The 24,077-nt window shown below is 44.3% G+C and overlaps 1 long non-coding RNA gene across 1 annotated transcript in view; it reads right to left on the reverse strand.

Annotated features, from left to right (window-relative positions):
• Positions 1–387: 387 nt before the first annotated feature.
• Positions 388–24,077, reverse strand: part of LOC144141944 (uncharacterized) — a 51,501-nt gene continuing 27,811 nt past the window's right edge. The window contains exon 3 of the long non-coding RNA XR_013316766.1: positions 388–629. This is a non-coding gene — a long non-coding RNA (uncharacterized LOC144141944). The remainder of the gene's footprint in view (positions 630–24,077) is intronic.

Here is a 24,077-nt window from a genome sequence, read left to right on the forward strand (position 1 = left end):
ATAAAAATTTCGTTTCCGGGTCCCAATATTTGTGTTAAGACTATCTCTCGTGGGAAAAGTATTACGGGGTATTCGCGTTCACAAAATCGTGGAACAATACTTTTAGTCCCCGTTTTATTACCCTACTTGGTAATTCGACGTAATGCTATACATTGTTTCCTGATAGAAATGCGGAAAGAGAATAATTCATTTGAGGTACGATTACGCCTCCGAAATATAGTTAATAGGTATCTACACAAAGGGTTTAGAAGGATAAAGGTTGTTTCTTCTTCGGGGTGAACATACGCAGGACGCTCCAGCTGTGCATGCTTAGTTAAGGAGTTTTCTTAGGCAAGTACATACGGCTTCAATTGCTTTAAGAAATATAAAGCACGTGGCTTGATTTTTATTGTGCAGTACAGAATACAACACATTCTTCGAGAACAATGAGAGGAACATTGCTCTGTCAAATATAGTCGCCGTTGAATATTGGGGTCGTATTTATAGTACTTTTGTTGATCATAGTTTTGGCTGGTTGAGATAATTTTGACCTAACCAAAGGGGGTATTCTTTCCTTTCATTGGTTTACACATGCCGTGATCACAAACGCACCAGTATAATCTTTGGCAGTACCCATTCGCAGCCGTGCACTGAAACAAGGATATAGGGGTTTGTTTATTTCAATAAAAAGAACAACTTGAAAAAACACATTTTAATTGTGTTAAACTTTACTGGTTCGGTAATGTGAAAGAAAAATAATATTAAAAAACCAACGCTGCGGCGTGTGAAATAACAGTTTTTCGTAGATAAAAGTTTTGTGACCTTCGTAACACTAATGCTTGATAGTGAACTCCGAAAAATAATAAAATTTTCCTAAGTAAATGTGGGCAACACTGTATTAGAGAGCTCTTGTAATAAAAACGTAAGTAGGGAAGAGAACATGCGCATAAAAAACGACTGCTTGTGTTTATCCTATTTGGCATAAAAAGCATTCTCACATTCCAAATGGTTCTTCTCGTTAGTTAGCGATTACTGTATAATATACGATTGGAAATTCAGTGCTGGCTAGGCCTTTTTTTTTTACCCGTCCCTGCGCCTACTTCATCTACAGGTAATAGAACCAACTAGTTCCTTTTAGTGGCCAGCAGCAGCCGACTCTAAATAGCACCTGGCAAAAGCAAAGCCTCAGTTTGCAATAAGGCAGGCGATTAGTTTCCGCACGATAATTTAACAACAAGGCTTATCTAACCGCACTGCCAAACCAACTGCATTTTTTTATTTATTTTTTAAGCCACTCAAGTGCTACTGGTAAGAAAATGGTTTCCTGTAAATTCTTTTGATCATCTCAGCTAGCAATCAAATATATTTTGATTGAACAATTTAGTTGTCTTTATCTATATTTTTGTAGTTGTTGGGCTGCTCACGGAATAACGGTTTGGAAAACGATCGTTCAGGGAGCGTGAACTGCGAGCATTCTAACGTTATTCGTGGTAACTTAAAAGACTAGTTCATACAAACCACACAAAAATATTGAAAGTGCATAGCAGAAGAAATGACAAAACATAAGTTTATTTGTCACACGACTTCTTCCTTTGTGGAATCTACACGATTTACGTGCGCTTCGTTTGGGGATATTTTTTTCCAAAAGGAAAACTGTACGTATACTATATGTGTGCAGAACGAATATATTGTCAATTTTATACGTAAGTTTTGCTCATTTCGAACATGGTGTTGTCCTTATAGCCCAACATTTGCAAATATATTTTTCGATGTTGCGTGCTTAACTAGTAACATTGGTGATAACGCACGGAAACCTACTCTCAGAAAGTACGATAATGTAGAAGTGAGTTTCATTCTCATACGCAGTAATGTTCCTATCGGCCTGACACCCATAGCAGGAGCTTAGCCACCGCGCAACAGAGAAATTATCTTCCACTTAGAAATGGCGCTTCAGAAATTGTTGACGTCGGGTGTGCATACACATTTTCTCAAAAATGCAAAAAGTAAACATGTTGCAGGTACACCCTTTTCAAAAATTTCTAAGCCGATCCCAAGCATTCTCGACCACGAAAAAAATCAAACCTAAGCTTACCATTTAGATGTGACAAAAATTTCTTTACTAGAGTAAGAAAGAAAAGCGTTTTGTCTAGATTTCTCAATGAAACCTCTCAGCTTAGCTTGTGGCCTGTGTTTGTACACCTAATTTTTTGTGGCTTGCGTGTTTCCGGCTTTGACCTTCAAATTTTGGCAATGACTGGAGGTAATATTTAGCCGCTATTTTAACATATGTTGCAAATGTACTTACAGTACCAGTGGCACTCTTTTGGATACGCTGTTGAGGCATATCACACTGAGGCACATAAGATGCTACGGGCAAATAAGTCCTTCGCCTTATACCAACGTAGGAAGCGATTCCTCTGTTATGTATTTCTACTGACATTTCCATACAGTTAACGTTGATTTAATTCTTCAGGGTTTCGTATACTTGGGAAAGTGGGTAGAACGTTTCTCATACGTGAGTGCTACTCCTGTACGTAAATTTAGGCGTACTGACATTTCTGTTGCGGCAATAAACTTCCCCTAAACTCATATTCCCCAAACGTTATGTGAATAATGGCCACCTTTATCTCATGACAAGAATATTTTACATGGAGTTCCACATGCATAGGTACAAGATTGCGCTGGCACTTTTCTTTTCTATGGCCCTATTTCGGAAAATTTGTAGGTTGTTTTAGGCATACAGATCTATTTGCGTAATCTGTGTATGTAGGGAGGTTTGCACAAGCAAACTCCCCGCGTTCCATTATATTTGTCACAATTTTCGCGTCCTCTTTTCCAGCCTTGTCGGTTATGGCGTACATAAACTGTTTCGTGCGAACTAAAATTTCGACCCATCCTAAGGAGAACATTTTATCACGACTTCCTGAGATTCGTTACAAGTAAAGAGCCCCATTTCTGCCTTGGCCTTGATTTTTTTTGAAGCGGTCTAGAATTTTGGGGCAATCCGCTGCTCACATGCTGGAGTTATCTTCTCACGTGAAGCTTTCGTATTCAAACACAGAGTGTTCTTTTCACAGTTTTTTTCTCGTCGGGAGTGTGCAGCTTAGGAAAATCTGCTATACCCCTCGCACGGGTATTCCCCCTGCTTGCGTGCGTAATGCATTCGAAGCAAACAACTGCGCTCAATTTAAACCCTAAAAATATTAGTCTCAATTGTTGGCAAAATATAAATATTTTTATTAAGAAAATCTTCCTAACTTTCTGAAACCAACAAATTGTTCTAAATTGTTCTTGCAATTGTTGCTGGGTTTCTAATATGTATTTTTCAACAAAACAAGGTCATATATTCTGAGCCACGGTGATTCAGCAAGTTAGAAACTAAGGCCACTTTTGGTAACACAGCTGCCTTTAAGGAAGAGCAGCTGCTTTTCTCCAATGCACAGCGAAACGCTGTCTCGCAAAAAAGGCGTGAGGTCATGTCGCGGTTGACGGGCCTGACGCTGATCGGGTTCTTATGCTGTTCGAGCATGCGCCTGAGTCAGTCATTCTACCACTTCGTCCTGCCTTTTTAACGGGTCCCCGTGCCTGTCCGAGCATTGTCATCTGTTTTTGGGCCACGACCAAGCAGATGCTTGTGTTCTTTTGAAGTAGGCCCGCGAGCATGGTGACAACGAATCTGTGGCTCAATTTGAATGAATGAATGAATGAATGAATTCTTTATTTCCACTTATGGACATCTATACATACAGAAATTGTCGGTCTCATTGGTGATTTTGTCTGATCATCTGTCTGGCTTGTGCAATCTTTCTTTTTCTGGCCTTCGCACGACGGCAGATATCATTTATTTGTGTTCTGAGGGAGAAGCAATGAGCACTGCAATTGTGATGTGATTGGCGGAAGGTTATAATACGATTGTACAATGAATACGGGGCTTTTCGGCCATTGGCTGCATGAAAGTCACGTGAATGTTTGGATAGCTTAACCAATCCAAAAAACTGCGTAGCAATTGCAGGTATTAGAAAAAAACCTGCCTAGGCTCGTTTTGCCGCATTCTCATTTTATTCTGCCTGCGAAATGGCGTCTTCTGCTATCAACTGCCCACCGAATTTACTTCAGCCATACAATGAAAAAGCCGGAAAAAATTAATTCTTTTCATAAATACAAATCATCAAAAGCGCTGTATGGCAGAAAGATTTAGGGGCCTGGAAGAACTGTTTTTACAGAATGGTCAAGCAATCTAGAAAGTATTTTTAGTCGTTAGTCTTTTCTGAAATATAGTATCAAAGCTACACGCTAGACGTTAGCTCGAGATTGCTGTATGTGCCACCAAAACTTTCGTATGAAAGTACAAGTTTGTGTCACTGTAATAAATAATACAATAAATGGGAATAGTTTACGACAAATCTCTGTGGACCAGCCAATCGTTGGAAATATTTTGAATTGCGCGAAGCACACCCCGGTAAATAGCTCAAGATGAACGCTGTTTTTATGCTAGCCACTGCTCTGTGGCGCTAAGAGATAAACAGATCACTAGTAGCAATCGAACGTTGGAGTTCCGCCAACGAGGCAACAATACGCCAACTAGGCATTGTCGAACAAACATTGATAAAACTGTCAGGGAATTTCGTCAGTGAAAGCTAAGAACTACGGACTGTTGCATCACAAGACATGTCTTTTTGGCCTGCCAAAAGATAACACTAAACAACTACATGAGCGTGATGAGGCTGGAAGGCAATAAACGAAGCTTTTTTGCCGGCACATTGAAAAGTTCGAATTATTCATACTCTGAACTACGTAATACCGGTGTACGCATATATGCAGACATTTATTAGTGGGCCGTAGCCCCTGTTATTCCGCCGTATAGTCCGCGGGTGTAATGGCTAAGATAGACAGTTGCAAAGCTGTTTTATAGTTAACTTGAAATCGGCGCCGTCATGAATTAGGTCTTTTTAAGCAGAGAATGTTGGTTAGGAAATGCTGGAAAGAGGTTATGTTGTAGATTCCCCGTTGTAGATTGTAGATATGTTGTAGATTCCCCGTTGAGTTCTGTATAGGTACTATGGTATTGAAACACTGGGGTTTGTAAATTTTCTAATGAAGTTGAATACAGACATCCTAGTTCGTCTATCTCTTCCATCCTCTTGTGAGGCCACAAGGTCTTGACAGTTCATGATGCACAAAATATTGGAGCAACTTTATTAAACAACGTTCGCCCTCGTGATGGACACTAGTACGTTAAGAATCCCTGCCATAATACATAAACTGCAGCCGGAAAAAACCTATTGCTGAGGCACACCGCCAGTATAAATGTTATGCGCGATTGCTGGCAATGGTCAATATTTAAAAATAACAATTCTGCACACTTTCCAAGCAAAAAAAGCCGCTTTACGCGTACACTTTTTGGTGCTAACCTTAACAACTCTTTTTGGGCAACCACCTAGATCCCCTTAGAACTACAACGCACCTCCTAACCGTGAATTTTATCTTGAGTAACTTGACAAAAGGTAGTCACGTGCACAAAGCTTTTTAACCACCTTTCGGGGTCCGGAATTCTAACAATTGCCATTCGGTAAAACCTCGGCGAAAAATCTCTGACAAAACCGAATGGTACAAACCTTGAACTGTTTTCAAAGGGCACTAATCCTGTTCAATATCGTTGTATATCACATATCAATGAAGCGAAATCCCGAAGAATTGCAACACGAAATACCCAATTGGAATATTTCTGTATTGGCACTTGTCTCAAGCAAATATTCTGGTACCGTAAAATAAAATGTTTAAGCTGTGTGTTTGTTGCGTGCGCAATGACATTGATTTTGGCATTTACATGCCGAAACCACACCAGAAATATTAGGTGCGCTGTAGTAGAGGAAGCCAGATTATTTTGACCACCTGGTTATCTTCAACATGCGCAAAAACGAGACGCACACTCGTTCATGCGTTTCGCCTTGGTCCGAAAAGCAGCTACCGTGGCCGGAATCCAACCAGGGTGCTTTGAATCAGCAGTGAACGGCTTAGTCATTGAGGTAATCCAATTGGCGCGTACACCATCTGGCTGTATGGAAAAAAATTACTGCACAAATGAAAATTCTAAGCCGTCACGTGTCCCTGATGCTTTCTTTATATGGCAGAAATAACATCTATCCGGCAAGGTTTGTGAGAACTCTTGTAGATATTAAGCTTCGCTCTGCGAAGGAACATTTGGCGTCCACATTGCGGGTGTTCCCGAAACCTGGTTGATTAAAGAGGCCAAGAAGAAAAAAAACAAGAGTTTGGATGTTTCAAAAGATTGCCTATTAGAATCATACTGACACCAGTTTTAACACACTTCGCATCAACTATTCTATATGTGTGATGGTATTAGTGGCTGAGACATCGGGATTTGCGTCGCACAAACGAGACAGGCGCTTGAGATCTTTATGATAACGGGCACGAACATTTATCCGGACGAGTTAATAAGTACGACATTGCAGGGACGAGCAGAACGAGACACAAAACTCTCTCCTAAAGATACAAAGTTCGGGCGATGGCGACAAAAGATTAACAGTTCACAGTCTAGAAACCTGGCCGTTACAGAAGAAGCGTCGCACTTCGTAGGGCACACTCACGGATGAGGCGTTGGCCAGTTTCGGTACTAGGCGGCTGTCGGTAGATCGGCACAGAGGGAACGCGACGTCACAAGTCGAAGCCGGCGATATAATGCACGGTCAACGACGCCAAGGCTGTCCAGTCGAAGCCGGCGATATAATGCGCGGTCGAGGAATTGCTGGCACTCTAGCCCGCCTCGGTCTACGGGCGTCCTTAACGACGGCCTCAGTAGACGACGGCTACCGCACCTTGCGGGTAGCCCTAGTAAGTATTGCTGCTACGAATACCCCTGCATCGTCACCAGCTACGATCTCCTCCTCCTCTTCATCCGAGGTCACTTTTTCTGCCAGCTATTCTGGCGGTTCCCTAGTGGCGACACCTAGGCAGCACATACCCTCACAGGGGGATCGTCCTCGTTAAATGGTTGCTCTTCGTCGTCATCGACACCTTCCCCGATGCACACACCAGCATTGCCATCTACCTCATCACAAATATGTTTAAGAAAGAAGGAAACGGCCGTGCGACCCACTAGCTCTCTTCCAGAATTTCTAGGTCCTACCTGCCAGCTCTGCGATGGTCGGAGGCCGGCGAAAGCAAACGCAAATTAGGCGGAGCTCATACGCTTGCCGAACGAGCTATTTGCGCTCAATTTTAAGGAACTTTCTTTTTATAGCAGCAAGAATCGGGGGATAAACAGTGGAAGTTACGAAAGCACACCTAAACATAGAAGTACCGATGCGTACTGTTGTTTTTACTGCGTAAACTATGCTTGTTTTAGCTGCACAGCAGTTACCCGCTTTCCAGATGTCTTACACGAACTGACCGATTGGCATAAGCAACATTTTCCTACGTGCCCGTGTTTGGCGATGATACCCCATGTTTCACGAAAATATTACTTGCTATAGTAACAAAAACACATCCAGGGGAAATTACAATAAAAAACAAAGCGACGGCACACAACGGTTCGTGCATGAGTAAGGTAGCGCCATCTGGGAAAACTGACGGGAAGCAGCGCTGCAACCGAATAACGCAGTGCAAGTTCGTTTCTGTGCGCTTTTATGACTACATTGCTAACGTCCCGAAAACGCACGAGTCCGGCGGGAAAATCAAAGTTTTTACCTAAATTAGATTATTTTTTCTCAGTGAATACGCCATCATTTTCTGCCGGACAAGCGCTAGGAGCACTATGTAAACACAAAATCTTTCAAATAAAACAAACTTTATATTGTTCTCACGACCCCTTTGAGCTTCTGTCTGTAGTTAACTTATAAATGATCTAGAGTCGTTTGAGTATGTAGTAACTGATCTCCTCACTGCAATGCGGCGCCATATCCACCGTACAACTATGCGCCCTTTCGTCTGCTGACGCATTCATACCCGTTTTCAGAGCTGTGCTGATTGAGCAAATGCAGTCAAACCGGAAAAGAGGACCGTTTGTGGACCGGTCTCGCCTCAACCGCTGACGCTGCAGTTACCCGCAAATATAAAAATTGCCGCTGGTGTTTCGGTAATGCGTTTAGAATCTGAAACTTGTCTCAATCTAATCATACCACTTCGATATTGCCTGATTGGTAGGCCATTTTCTAGTACAGAAAAATAATAAGGACGAGTACTTTGATTTAGATTTCCGCTCATACATGTTCTAGGAGAGCAGACACGCGCTTCTGACACCACTTAATGGCATTTGCAAGGGAAGAGGTATGATGTGGCAGAGTGATAGCAGTGACGTTATGACCCATGTGCAAGACTTTAATTGCAAGCTGGAATGTTCACCGAATCTAACAAATTGAGCAAAAAAAGAAGAGATGCGCTGCCCTGACGTGTGTTTCACTGGCTCCGCAGTTTCTTGCCCAGTAATGTGGCAGTTTCACTTCCTTCTGCTTTGCATCCACGACTACCGGACTCATCAAGTTCTTGTGATCATCTGGACACCGGCCTTGATAACGCTTGGTGAATACTTCCTGATTTATTTGCTCACAATTCCCGAGCCATGCCTACGGCGAATCGGTAGGCGCACCCAAAGAGTTCATCATGCAAGACACCCCTACCACCATGCCTGTGCCTTTAGACAATACTTCTCCGGAAGTAGAAAGGGATTGTGATAATACAGCAGAAGGCCGCTCTATCGGTGACCAATCCCATCAGGCTTCACCCAACACAGCCTCGGGCACTGAAATGAATCTCGGTATTACGGAAGATCACTCAGCTAAAAGTAATCATCACCAGCAAGACTTCATCGAGGTGGTATCCCGAGCTCAATGTCGCCGGAGGAGCAGTGTAGCCGCAAAAAAACCCTGCCGCTGCTATACCACCCCCACAAACCAAGCAAGCCCCGGCACCCACAAGTAGGCCTTTCAAATGGACTAAGCCATTGCCCAAGGATGATTTCAAACTAGTATTGCGTCAGCAGGGTGGACTCCCACTTGGCTACATCCAATACGCTTATCCTTCCGTGGCCCTATTGAACGCCATCAAGGTCACGGGGCGTCAGGCAAATTTGCTCCTCGTAGTGAACGTAACTCAAAACATTGCCACCACCATCAGGCTTCCGTCCTCTGAAGTGGCACGAGCTCTCGGTCAAGTCAAACATCTAACATTTGTTAACAAGCAGTACCCCTTCCAACTTTACGGCCTGGCCCTTGACGACTCCTTCAAAGGCGTCATCAGTGGGGTCCCGACCCGACTCACTAAAGCAGACATTCTCGACAACATTGATGAGTCGTTGGATGAAGTCTACACAGTTCGAAGAATGACACGTCGTCTACAGTGGTTCTGACCTTCGCCAAGCCCAGGGTCCCTTACACAGTACGGTTGTACGGCGTAGAATACCAATGCTTGGTCTACAGAAAAACTATCCCAGTCTGCTCTACGTGTCATACCATCGGCTAAGAAGCCACGGGTTGTCCTCGCCCAACCGCTCCCGTATGTTATCACTGCGGGATGAAGGAGGCTCAACCAAACCAGCCATGCTCGCCAGCAGCGACCTTTGTTCCAGCCCACACCCGTCCGGGCCAACTGGCTGTCCTAAACGTTATGCCGAACCCTTTTGTTCTTCGGCAAAGATGACTCAGACAAGCCCATGCCAGCACATCTGATACGTCACGAGCATTCTCCTTATTTTGTGGCCGTCATGGAGACCGCTCAACAATTCTTTCAGCACAGAGACGCAGCCATTCTCACGCACACAAGTCGCCCAGTCTTTGGATTCAAAACCTTTACACAACACCGAGTCCAACCAGCCAAAACAGGTAAGCTGGGCTCAACGGGTCTCTCCCACAACTCAACCTCAGTACCTATTCACACTCCCTTAGCAACAATCCGAGAACCCAACCACCAGTGGTGTATGTAAGCGCCTTAATCAAATTTTTGAACAGCAAAACACTTCAATGGCTTCGCTCCAAGCTCCCCTTGATGCCCTACAGAAAGTTTAATCCACTGCTAGCGAAAAGCGCAGGAAACCTAACCCTCCTAGTCCAGCGCCCAATCGCCCTACAAAACGCAATCAACAGACACCGCCACCCCCGCAAATCCAAAACATTTTCGCTGCACTCGCTACACAGCTGGCCACCATAAACCAAGATCTTCAAAATATTCGAGAAGAAAATAAAAATTGCATAAAAAATTGTATGGCTTCGCACGGAGTATAGCACATTCAGGAAACACGTCACCTTTATTTAGCGCTCCACCCGGTTCGGTCGAGCAAAACTATAAGCTCGGCAAATCAGGCAGGACAGGACTACAAAAGTTCTTTAAGGACACACACCCGCACCGTACCATACGCCCGAAACGCCCAAAATGCCATCCCAGCCTACCTAGCTTATGGCGCGGAGACAGCCTAAACACTCCTGCAATAGAATTGTAGTGGAATCAAACAAAAAGCTCCGGCCCTTACTCAATACATCACCACCGTTGATTCTAAGCCAGCGGTCATTGCCGTACAGGAGGCGAATTCTCACATTAAGCTCCTGGGGTATATCCCCTACGGCCCGCCAAATAATGGTTCCACCCTCACACTTATTCGCAACACCGTATCTACAGTTGCACACATCACCCCACAACAAAGGTGTAATCATGTGTTCACCGAGCTCCTATCTCCATCACCTAAACGTAAATCAAGCCTCTACGTTGTGAACACATATTGCTGCCCTACTAAAACTGCCCCCCCACATTTCATCCCCAATACGTGATGCCATCGCTATGGCTAAAACCGGGCCCCCCCTTAGTCTCGGCAATTTAAATGCGCCCATCCCCAATGGGGCTACCCGATGAAAACGAAAAGGGGCGTCCTTGTGGTGCAAGCAGTTGATGATTTTCAACTCCTCCTTCTTAATCCCCCGGCTTACCGAGAAGAACGGGAACCAGCAAACCGAGGGACACTTCCTCAGACCTCTGTTTCTTCAAGGGCACCTTACATGTACTCTTGTCGTCAACTCACGAGAACCTTGGATCCGGCCATGACATCCAACTCACCATTCGCCATCACTCGCCTCACCATTCGCCACCATTCGCCTTACCAACTGGGATGCTTTTCGCAAGGATAATTCGTCGCGCCCCGTAGACCCCCGACAAACCTTTGCCCGACTGGATTTATGACATTACTCAAACAGTGCGAATGAACACAAAAATCATAGGCACTACTTTCCAGACCCCTAGCGTAGATGCTAAATTTCGACATCTCTGGGAAGCCCATCGAAGCTTAACTAGAGGATGGAAACGGCAAAGACATACCCGCAAATTACGACTAGGAATTGCAGCACTTAAGAAGGATGCCACTGAATGCTCCAAACACTTCTCCGAAGAGTATTGGCTTCAGTTATGTGACAGCCTTCATAGTACCCTCACCAATCGCCGAACATGGTATTTGCTAAGGTATCTTATTGACCCGCTTTCCAGCAAGAATGAATCCCAATGCTCTATTCCCAGAACCCTACACTCATTCAACGGATCGGTTCCCGACCTTATACAAGCACTCACGGCAAAATATCTCAACACCTCCCGCCACTTCACCTCACCCACCCACACGGGGTCGACAAACAATGACCTGGATAAGGACTTCCAACTGTATGAACTAGAAGCAGCTCTTTCTGAGGGCTATAGAAATAGCGCTCCCTGTACCGACCAAGCTACTTAGCGGCTTCTTCCCAATCTCGATGGTGCCTGTCTCGATCACCTGCTCCACCACATCAATTTTTACTGGGGCTGAGGCCAACTCCCTCCCCAGTTGAAGACGGCTGGGATCTGGTTCCTACCCAAGCCAAATAAGTCCCCTCACCTTCATAACCTCCGGCCTATTTCTCTAACCTCTTGTGTGGGTAAATCTGTTTAACGATTATTACTAAAGCGCCTTCAAACCTTCCTTGAAAACAAGGGCCCAATTCCAACACCATGTATGTGTTGAAGAAGCATCTGAGAACCCAAAATCTTCTGCTTTAAACTAAAGAAGAGGTCCTTGCTGCAGCTGCACGTCACTCCCCGCGAGCCGGTCTTGCCTTAAATTTGAAAGGCGCATTCGACAATGTCTTGCATTCATACATACTATCCCGTCTAAAGGAAACAGGCTGGGGCCACCGCACGTACTGATACATTGCTGATTTCTTAACTCAACACCACGCCATTATCAGGGTAGGAGACGTTCAATCTCACCCTATTGCACCCGGAAATTGTGGTACGCATAAATATTTTGTCCTCTCTCCACTACTTTTACGGCTCGCCCTCAGAGACTTACCCCATCAACTCGACGTCATCCCGCATGTTCATCACGTGCTTTACGCGGATGACATCACAATACTGACAGATACTGAATCGAGGGGAAACATCCAAGACGCACTTTAATAGGCCACGGATGTAGTTAACACATATGCGTCATCAGTCGGTCTTCAATGCTTACCACAAAAATTGGAACTTACCATCCTTCACAAACATTCCCCTGCTTCACAAATGGAACCCATCTGTATCCACCTCGATGGCCCTACTATATGACCCAGCTCCTCACTTCGGGTTTTAGGCCTTTTCGTCCGCACCAACACACGTAATGACCAAACCTTATTGAAACTCTGAAAAGCGTTTCACCAAGTCTCCAACATGCTTCGACGGGTTTTTTACCGCTTGCGGGGCATGGAGAAGAAAGATCTCAACCGACTCGTGCAGGCTCTCCTGATTTCACGAGTAGCGTATTGAACACCTTTCCTTACCCCAACCAAAAGTGCCACAGAAAACATAGATCGATTAATCCGGAAAGCTTTAAAACAAGTAACAAATCTACCTATGTACACATCAACAGCCCATCTCCTACAACTTGACCTCGACAATATGGTATCCAAGCTTATCGAAGGGCACCTACCAAGCCAACGGTTCCGTTAAACACGAACACCTGCAGGGCTACCTCTCCTAAACTGTCTCCATATCGCATTCAAGCAATCTACTGTCTGTCAGGCCTTCCCGGACCATTGGATCAGCCACATCCGGGTTCGCTCTTTGCCCAAAAAATATGCATTTGACCTCCATCCCGGCCGCCGACAAGCCCGATGCCAAGTGCATTAGAATATTTGGAGGAAAAAGAACAGATTTCGCATATAGGGATGTCAGTACCTACCCTAATGGTCAACGTAAAGTAGTCACAGTAACCACAAAGGGCGCACTCATCACTTCTGCATCAATCTAGACATCGTCAACATGGGTTGCCAAAGAGTTAGCTTTCGCCTTACCCCTCATACATATGAAGTACCCAATTATTATCACGATTCCCAAGCCGCCTGCAGAAGCTTCTTTGCCGGGAGAGTGGCCCCTTCAAAATTAAAAATACTCTCGCCACATCAAGCTTGCCGTTAAGGTACTTTCATCTACACTCCGAAAGAGGCGCGCCATGTCCTCAGCGAACATGGTTATACTTCTATTCGGCCTCTGAATGCGCGATTCAAGAAGCCTCTGTACGTCATCTCGGTGATCCGTGCTATAGAACGTCTCCCGTAGCTATTGTCAAAATTCGACTCATGTTCGCAAGGACGCTTCTCTATTTTCAAGCAATGTTCTCGCACTATCATCTAAACAAATGATTCTCTGCCTCTTTTTGCCGTGCGGTCAATGCCAATCACCAACGTTCCAGCATCAACGGAACAATAAACTCCTATACATGGTAGTTGCGATTCATAATTATGAAGTTTCGGACTTTAGCGCTTAAAATGTTATGTTTAGGTTCAGACGAGTACAAACAGATATAAGCAAATAAAAGAGATACAGATAGACAGACAGACAGACAGACAGACAGACAGACAGACAGACCTACATATCTGAGCAAAGAAAGATCTAAGCAAATAAAAGAGAAACAAAATGGTGGTGTGTGGACTCGCACCAGAGAAAAAAGTTCGAGGAGCATGCCCTCCCTTATATAAATTAAAAATAAAAATTGACATTCAGCACCGGAAATTGTATGAACAATGTCTTCAGTGATTTAAACTGTAAGACATGTGATAGCAACCGGATAAGAATCAAATGATGTGCAAGGACGACAGCATTCCTATTGCTTTGCCATAACTCCACCATTCACGTGGACGCTATGTCTTTGTGTGCTACCAACATAAACACGCGACCCTGTTTGGAATTAACGCCGCATTACTAGCCGCGATCATGCAATTGTAGGTGCTCGCATGCGTTTGGTTTTCCTTTACGACCGACTATGACCATCACCATTAAATCTTGACCTTATAGTATGCTTTGGATGGTTTGTGTTTAACTGTAGACTTTCCGCTTACGGAAACAATTTCTTTGGCTAACACTTCGTAACTTGCGAGCAAGTTTGGAATAGGTTGTGTTTCCATAAATTGTGACAAATTATTTACGTTTATAAAGATTCGCTCTCTAAACTCGTTCGCCTGATTTGTGTTTGCATCTGACGGATTGTTTTCTTGGCTTCCAGAACTCCATCGCAGATTTGAAAAATTTTAGTAGTTTTAATAGAAACATTTATAAATTTTCGAACAATAATATGTGCCCTAATCACAATTTACAAAGCTGTATAACGCAGTAAATTTACTTGTGTGAAATATATATTCGTCCCTGGTTTAATACGGCCTCACACAAATAGCCACTTCGAATATCGGTGCGAATTTTCCTTTTTCTTCGTTTTGTACAGGTATTCAGGTACAAGTTAATTGCCCGCTCTAAATTTATGTTCAAAGCTTCAAACTGGTGTAAACAGCATAAAAGAAAAGACATTGCTGAGCGGAATGTTGACTACGCGAATCTCAGTTAATGTCAATAAAACGGTGTACGAATGTTCACTGGGAACCTCCAATTTCTACGTTGTACAAAACCTAACAGGCAGGTGATCATGTGCTGTTAAAATGGACAATTTCTTTATATTTAAAAGCAATGGGCATTACCTAGAAGAAAAAGAGAAATGTTCGTGATGCCGCCCGCATAAACAAATACGCCATTATTGAAAACAAAAATTCCATGAGTGTATTTCTATTGTACTCAGGAACAATTTATGTGATACCAATAAACGACAAAAAAATTGGTATAACCTTCAAGAATATTGTTACTCAAGCAACATACATTTGTTAAGAATTGCATATATTTATGCTGTCTACAAAACGCCTCTTGCGTTGGTGAATTTTTGCAGAGCCCTTTTGGAGTATCTGATTTCTGGGTGATATGTATTTGTGATAATAAAATTTCTAAGTGTGATTATTCCATCTTGTGCATGTTTCTACCTATTCTCTAAAAAGTCAACAAACATTTGGTAGTTGGGCAAGCCAAGAAAACGGGTATGAATATGAAAAGTTTTTAAAGTTGAGCGGATGAATGCAATAAAAGATTGATTTGAAAAACTCACTTTATAATGTTTCCCAAAGAATTGTTTCGTCATGAGTTTCCGATTTTTATACTGTGTACTCCACTTGTCATGATTCTTGGTACGTTAACCCAATGCGTTCAGCGGGAGATTCACTGAGACCGAAGGCCAGTACAGTATATCCCTAAAAAGTGCTGCTCTACAACCGCATGTTTTGTTGGCCTGTATCTTTGCATAAAACTTTTCGCCGTGGGCTCTGTGGTGTTGCATTATACCATAAAACATGTTTGCTGCTGATAGTGCTTAAATAATTGTTACAATGCACGAAATCGAATGTATGCTCAATCTTAAAAAAAGGCTAGGGAGAAATATGCACTTTTTAAGGCTTCGGAATGTACGAGCATTTTATCCACTAGAATACGTCGGGAGGTTTGCGTCTAATCCACATCGAAGAACCTGATCGTCTCCTCGCAGCCTACAGAAAGTTTTTTCACACACGGTGCCCGGTGCATGCTATGGAATGGCTTTGATCTGTATTCTACGTGTCGTGATGCTACTTATTTCTGCCACGGATTTTAGACACTCTACGACCGTCACAGACTTTGCTGTCATTTGTCCACTCGCCTTGTTTCATTGTTTCGCACTGTGTATTCTTCCGTTTAGATTTACTGCAATTCCACTCTACTGGAAGGAATAGGCAAATTCTGCTATTGCCCCATTTAACCAACTGTCATGGAATGCGTTGTCTTCGGCAGTCTCTTAATGTTTGGAGTATTGAATGCGCTGCTCTGTAGAGACGCTGAAGTCGAAAACTTGTAAATGCATAAAACAACCACCGCTTTTTATCTTATTGAGCAATTACTGCTGTCTTTTTAACTTGAACCATACGGCCACTTTCGGGCTCTACAAAATGCGGCAGTTTTATGTCAAAATTGTAAAGCAGTTGAAAAAAAAGTCTTTATTGCCCTTGTGCAATTACCCACTGGCTAAGCTCCTCCGGAGCACAAATACAGAAATTCTCTCTTCGAGGCAATTGTGAAGGATTCAGCCATGTGGTTTATTTAAAAATAGCTGATGGAGAACATGAGAAAGGGGTCAAAAAAAACTGAAATAATTAGGGCTGTGAAGAGGAGAAACTTAGGATGACTAAAGATGGCAATGCGAAGTGCTTTGAGTGGGCATTAAAGGTTGGCAAACTTGAGGCTGTATCTAGATATGCATAAACCAGTGAATCGACCTTTCAACTACCTCTCTTACCAGATACATGCCGGGAGATACCTACCCCGAGATCATAAGAAAGGAAGAGATTTGGTGAAACGGGTGGCACGCTGGTCACCGAAGCCTATTATTGATTCACCGACCCTCAAATAGAAGAAAACAGAATTGAAACGTTCAGAAGGATTTAAATTTTGCGAAAATGTCACATATAGGAGATTTCCAGCTTTAGACCTTAGTGCCGAAAGTAAAGAAAACACGTCCTTATGGTCCTTGCGGGAAGTCAGCTGTTGTGTGGGGAGTATGCCGGAATCAAACGTTGTCGCGCTCGACGGGCGCGGGATATGCCATCACCATAGTTGGACGGTAATGGTGTCACCTTAATGAATTTTGTTTAATACGAGAACAATGGTAAAAAGAATTAGTCGTGTTTAGTTAATCGGAGACTGTGGGGGAATGAAATACGATTAGTTCAGGGACACACATTCATTTACTTTCATATATGTTTCTTTCAACTTATTATATCAAGTGCTCGGTCATTCCTGTCACAACCATTAAGGAAAACCCAGCTGCAAGCAATCGGTCAACCTGAGCATTGAAACCTTACTTAATCTGATGATGGAATAAATTGTCCTTGCTCCTCGAAGACGAGAAGAAGAAACTGCTCTTTTTATTATCTTTGAGGGCGGAGGCAGATAAGATAGCAACCCTTTTCGACACTTCCTGTTTGTAGAGCCAACACACGTGGTCTGATAAAAGCGTAATATTGATGTGTAAGAACTGCAAGCAGTCATTTTCAGGCAACTCATGGGTGAACAACGACCTTTCCCCAATTGTTGCAACTTGTCTAAAATCTGGTTAACAGCGTCAGAACAAGTTAAACCAGGTAAAACTGTTAAAAATAGAAATAAAAAACATCTCTAAAAACTTTACCTACGTGCCCATCGTCCAGGGCCCGCTCCAAATTCCGATAAATGCTGGCTAAAAGGATGCCACAAAGAACCAGTGCCACGCACACAGCCTTACGTTGCACAAGCAACTGTGCCCTAAAAGCAACGAACGTACATTGCAGATAAAATTCAAGTGAGGTCCTAAAATTATGTACCGTCATGACACAGAAATTCTGAAAGACAACATCGCGGTCGTCAATGCAATCTCAAACAGCCAAAAACAGGTTCTGCGCCTAACATGTTGGCTAGCCTGTGCCCCAAAATACCCAAAGGAATGTACAGACACCAGTTTACTTAGAACGACATGCGACGCAATACGTAAAGTGTGCAGCCGGGGTGGTGTACATGATCCCGCTCACATGCGGGCGGGTGTACATCGGTCAAAAGGGCTGCTTTCTAAACGACCATTTGAGGGAATATCAGCTGAATAATCGTAACAAAATAGGCTCCCGCCTGCCAAACGATTGCGTGGTTTGTGAAAGCAAGCCATGCCAACCGATTTTGACTCAGACGAAGGTGCTGAGCAGAAGCCATGGAGACGTGGCATGGGAAATAATCGAGAACTTCTAGATTCGAAACGATGGTGCACCATCCATATCTTTGTACGGAAATGAGTACGAATTTTTTAAACGTTATATTATGTGATAAGGATGGAGACAAGTGCGCGCATGTGGTGGTATGGGTTTATTAGCATGTTCAATTTTTTAATAAACTAGTTGTTAGTCCGAGCTCGTCCTGTCTCTTCTTTGCATTGTTTCGTCTGAATGCGCAGTTTTCTCGTATAACTGCGCGTTCAGACGGTATGCTTCAGTATCGTTTTCATACCAACTGTATAACGGTACACACATTGTATGATCAAAAACCTACCCAACAACATGCATTTGTGAGCTTTATTTCTTCTGGAGTGGGCCCTTTTCTTGGTGTTTCACCTTCCACGCATCAAGCATCTGCCATCGCCTGCCACATCGCTGTTACACTGCGGCGCTCGAGGTGTTTGGTATATTGCAACCGAAACCGTTTGACACCGCCTGAAGTTTCAGGCCTTTTTGCACTCGTGCATCCGTCTCGGGACATGCAAGACGTGTTTGGAAGATTATTATGCCGGAGTTGTAGTGACCGGAGAGGCTCCTCTACGACTGCGTGCGTGTTCCGACCTACAGCCAGGATGCTGACCTGGTTGGAGAGGCGAGACTCAGTACCTTTTGACGTCCCTCTCACCAGGCAAAAAAGTTTTTGTGGCAAACCCTTGTTCTTCGGCTGCATAAATATAAAGGTGGCAAGGCTGAAGTAAACAAGGAGCTAGTCGTTTTTGGTGATGCCTAGCATCCAGCTTATGTCGAATACGTTTTGCAGAAGGGCCGAAAGTACAACGTCAGCGTTCAACCGTGGATTCCGCCACATGAGTAGTTGAAAATAAACAGGCGCGTTGCAGCTAAGGAAAAGGAAGTGGGCCGAGAACGTTGCCTGCTGGAGGATGCGGACTGCTTGCTGAGGACACCGACTAAGAGGTCGTAAAGGTCTGTGGAGACCACCCCAGACATTGTGAAGTATTTCACGGATAACGATCTTGTGTTGATGCAAGCAGACAAATAAGGAGGATTTGTCGTCTTAGCGTCAGGAACCTACAGGGAAAATGCAAGTCAGGCTGTCCAAAAGAACTTTTCACCAAGGATGGTTGTGGCTTCATAGGTGAAAGCGAGTGCTTCTGCCTTGCGTATAGAATCGTTCTTTGACAAACTGGCAAAGTCAAAGACTCCTAAGAACAGCTCCCTGTTTTGGTTTATTCTCATTCAGATGAGTTCTTGGCAACACCAGGATAGCCGTTTTTGCAAAAACACCAGAGCAGACTATAATTGTTGTATCTTAATGCAACAAGAACTTCTAATGAGGTTCCTTATTTTGAAGGGGGGCTTGCCCATTGGTTTCGCGTTTATAGTTGATGATCAGGTTCACTTTTTGATTTCTCCGTGGCTCCTAGCCGTCCGCTATGAGCCATGCTCATCAGGCGCCTACGGAAATACGTCACCGGTGCCACCCGGAAGCTACGACTCAGCAAGTAGGATTTGAGGGCTCTGCTTAAAGTGTGATGTGGTGCAATAGTAACAGAAGTTTTGCAAGGAGGTGAATAATACAACGTGAGCTACTAAGGAAAGGACACGCATTTGTCGCAGGTGCCGCGTCAGCGCGGTGAAGTTTGTTTTATGCCCAGCTGGGCGCAGCATGTCCGCCAGATACGGTAGCCAGCCGTGTCCACAGGTTACGTCATCACAACAAGGCTTGTTTACACCCACAAGATAAAAAGTACAAATTTTTGGCAAATCACGCTCCTCAGCTAAACGTGGGCTCCAAGGCATGCCGAGCGGACGCCTCCGGAATTTAAATCACATTAGGCTCTGTAACGTGCCCCGAAATCTCGACACACCGGCGTTTCTGTTTTCTGCTTGCATTCGGAACACGGCCGCCGCGGCCGGGAATTGAACCGGCGTCCTTGGTATCAGAAGCTTAACGCCTTACCCACTGAGCCACTATGGCGTGTTTTCAATCGGGAAGTATGCCGCCACCAACATTGCGTCACCTAACCAGACCAGGGGCAAAGGAATAACCTCTGTCTCTCAGAAATGAACGAAGGCATAGATTTTAAGCGTAAAAAAACTAAAATGAAGCCCACTATATATACTGTTTAATGACAGAATTTTCCGAAATACTTATCAATATTTCCACTGTCCCGTCTACGCTGCAAGCTCGGTTTCGGGAGGGACAGATGGCGCCATGTGGCCAAGAGAAACCTCACCGCAAAAATAAGTACGGACGGCTAGGAAGGCTAGGCGTTGCTCTAGAGAAAGGGTAGTGTGAACCTCACAATAGACAAAACCAAAACTTTAATCAATTTATGCCAAACAAAACGCCAAACCGAGAGCACCGCTAGAAAACAGAAAAACTAATGATAAGACTCATCCAACCACTGATCAGGACCCGAATATTGCAGGGCCTACCGTGCCAAAAATTTACCCGCACCAAAGAAAAAGCAAGCAACACCGTCATCGGGAGTGCATTAGGGCATTTTTCAACATCGCAATTTTGACCGGCAGATAAAAACGCAAAGGTGGTACTACCAGGTTAACACACTGGACATGCAAAAACGAGTCCTGAAGACGATGAAGGTCATACTATGAATGCAGGGATAAAATTCCAATATTCCGAGCGGAGAATACACTCGGGAAGCCCAGGACTACAGCTGGTGTAGGTCAATGGGAGAATCCTTTACTGTGCAGTCGTTGATTGATTGCAGGGTTTAAAGCGCCGACGCAACGCAGGTGATGAGGCGCACCGTAGTGGATGGCTCCAGGTAAATTTTGACCACCTGGGGATCTTTACACTGCGCCGAAATCTTGAACACAACTGCATTTTTTGCTTTTCGCCTCCATCAGAAAAGCGACCACTGCGGCTGAGAATCGAACCTGCGACCTCGTGCTGCGCAGCGCAATGCCTTAGCCATTGAGCCACCGCCGCGGGTTACTGTGCAGTCGTCCTAAATAGGAAGTTAGTTATAATCACAAGGAATATGTCCTCAACTTCTGTCTTTCTAACGCCTATCAAGAAAGCGAAGAAATCACTCTCCTAGCACCAAGACAGCGTATTGAGAAACAACATCGGGAGGGGCTATCGTCCCCCTACCGGCACCGCACCCCCCTGTTTGAAAAGAAACTACTGCACGCCATGAAATACACGGTACCGCTACAGCTACCCAGCATGAAAACTCTCATCTACCAGTATTATGGATTCAATGCAGGCGTATGGCAGGTTAATGTTCATTCGGTTGAAAGTTCGAATAATATAAAAAAACATAGTATTCACCCACTCCGCGGTGTACAGAAGCACAAGGCTCAATTTGTGGTAGTTCACTACTCTGCCAATATTTGTGACTGCATTACCCTGCAACATACAAGAAGAAAAAAAGTGGATGTTGGAGCCATTCTCTAGATAATACGAATAGTGGAAGTGTAAAATAGAAGCACAACATCAATACAGAATCCTAAAGGAAATTGTATTGTTTTCTACAGCCAGATGGCCAAAGCAATTCGTGAAATTATTTCCGTCCACAATATAAAATGTTAAAAACGTCACTTGGGCAACCTAACCGAGTGGTATCGAAGAGAAGGAAGCACTAAACAAAACGCCCATAAAATCGCATACCATTCTCCATGTGACCGCGGCTACCACCAGCCCTTCTCAAAAATTATTAGGAACGCTTCCACAGTCTGTGTTTAGGAACACGATCTTTCCATTAGCTACAACCAGGTCTCAATGCCGAAGAATCACGAACTCTGTGGACGAGAACCCAACACAAGTATCTCAAAATTTATGTGCACTAAGGTGCTCTTTGGGAACACCAGTCATTAACATACAACTGTGCTAAAATGGAGAAACATCCACCCTCCTGCATGCAACCTAGCTATGTGCAAGGGTATGGTTATTAGAGAACAGCTCAAACAAATACCATTCTACTTCTTCGAGACATGGGACGTAGCTTTTACCAGCTCATTACCTCAGGATCAGCGCGATCAAATTGAGACGGCAACGAAAGGAGCTGGTGCATCTCGTGCCCTAGTCTCAGATTGCACCTTTGAGTCCCTGCCATTTCTTTGCCGGTTTTCCTACAACGACTGTTTTTTTCCTGAACAAAGTTCATTTCTGTCTGACTTTCTCTCTTTCTCTCTCCCCGGAAAAAGCAAACGAAAAATAGCCTAGACATCACAGAATAAACGGTATGATTTACTGAAACATACGCCTCCTCGCTAAAACTTACCAACACCTCGCATCCGGAATCTTTCAAGCTCACATTTTAAAATCACAGAAGCGCAGAGACCCGTTTTCTCTCCTGGGCCTTGGCGGTTAAAATCCCTTGTGGCCCGCCTTTCTCTTTACGGTGTACTTTAGTGCTGGTGAAGTATACATTGCAAATTCAGCAACTGCATACGAAACGCTCCGAGGGGGTCGATTATCGCTAGCGCGCCTTACGTCTTCGGATCCAAACGTAGATGTGTCTTCAACTTCTATTCCATTCCACACAAAGATCTGATTGATTGATTGATTGATTGATTGATTGATTGATTGATTGATTGATTGATTGATTGATTGATTGATTGATTGATTGATTGATTGATTGATTGATTGATTGATTGATTGCAAGTTTAACGCGCCGACGAATCGTGGCGATGAGGTGCACCGTAGTTGAGGGCTCCGGAATAATTTTGACCACCAGGGGTCTTTTACATGCGCTAAAATCTCGTACACATGGTGTTTTTGCTTCCCGCCTCAATCAGAAAATCGACCGCCATGGCCGCGCGCACAAAGATCTGGTTTTGGCCATTCGAGATTGCATTGAAGCCCGTGATGTCGTTGCCTTTCAGAATTCCTCTGTCACGACGGTAGATGATTTGATAACTTTACTTGAATATTATCTGCAATATACGTTCGTTGCTTTTAAGGAAGAATTTGTTGTGCAAAGTAAGGGTGTGTGCATTCATTTAAGCAGGGCACTGGTTCTTTTTGATTTCTTTTAGGGGCGAAGCTCCTCTTGCCCGGGCCGTCCCGGGCTTACACGGCCCATTGTACACGGCACATTGATGATGATTGTGGCAGGATCCCCGACAGATTGGCCAACTAAAGATTGGCCGAAGAGTTCAGAACGTTCAACGCGTTCGTAGCTACCCAACAAGGAGGAGAAGAAGAAGGAGAAGTTGTAGTTTGTCGCCTGCGAGCTCAAGACTCTTTCTCGGGCCCTGTCCCGTCCCTCGTTGCTGCCATGCACGGCGGAATGATGTTGATTGTGGCACGATCTTCTTAGACACCGGCACATCTACTACAAAACCGTGGAGAACGGCCGCCGACTGCGTGCGGAGGAAGAAAAGGCGCAGAGCTTGTTTAAGGCACAAAATAAGCATGGCGTCCTAGAATACGGTCTTAAGTGTAATAACATACCTGTACTCACGCACTGCTCATTATGAACATCTTGCAAGCAAAAGCAGTGGCGCGGAGAGCTCGCAACGCAGCTGCCATGCGGGCCCGGCGCCAATACCCCACGTTGAGAGCTCGCGAGGCCGAAGTAAGAGCACAGCGTCGCCAGTAATCGCAAGCCAGCACTAGCATTGATCCGGAGGCGGAGGCCGCGGCGAGGGCTCGCGCAGTCGAAGCACTGCGGGCTCGTCTACAAGCGGATCCCAGAGTGAGAGCCGCGGCGCGGGGAACTCGCCACGCGGCTGCGACGCGGGACCGCCGCCAAGACCACAACCCCCTCGCCACGTACTTCTCTGACCAAAAAAGTGTAATCTTTAAAGGAAAGCGCTTCCCACAGCTTTGTAAACCATAATGCAATCCTTGTATATAATTTCATCGATATGTAAATGATAACATCTTGTGTGTATATGAGTGTATGTAATTATAGAAATGTATCGATATGTAAATAATAAAGGCCAAGTTTATAAGTGTACATAAAAACAACCATAAACGACGTGTCGAGTCTTCAACCGATGTGTAGGCGAATGTTTCATAGT

This window comes from Haemaphysalis longicornis, unplaced genomic scaffold (assembly GCF_048455015.1).
Source record: "Haemaphysalis longicornis isolate Haplotype H1 unplaced genomic scaffold, Haemaphysalis longicornis Haplotype H1 scaffold_6, whole genome shotgun sequence".
NCBI classification, from domain to species: domain Eukaryota; kingdom Metazoa; phylum Arthropoda; class Arachnida; order Ixodida; family Ixodidae; genus Haemaphysalis; species Haemaphysalis longicornis.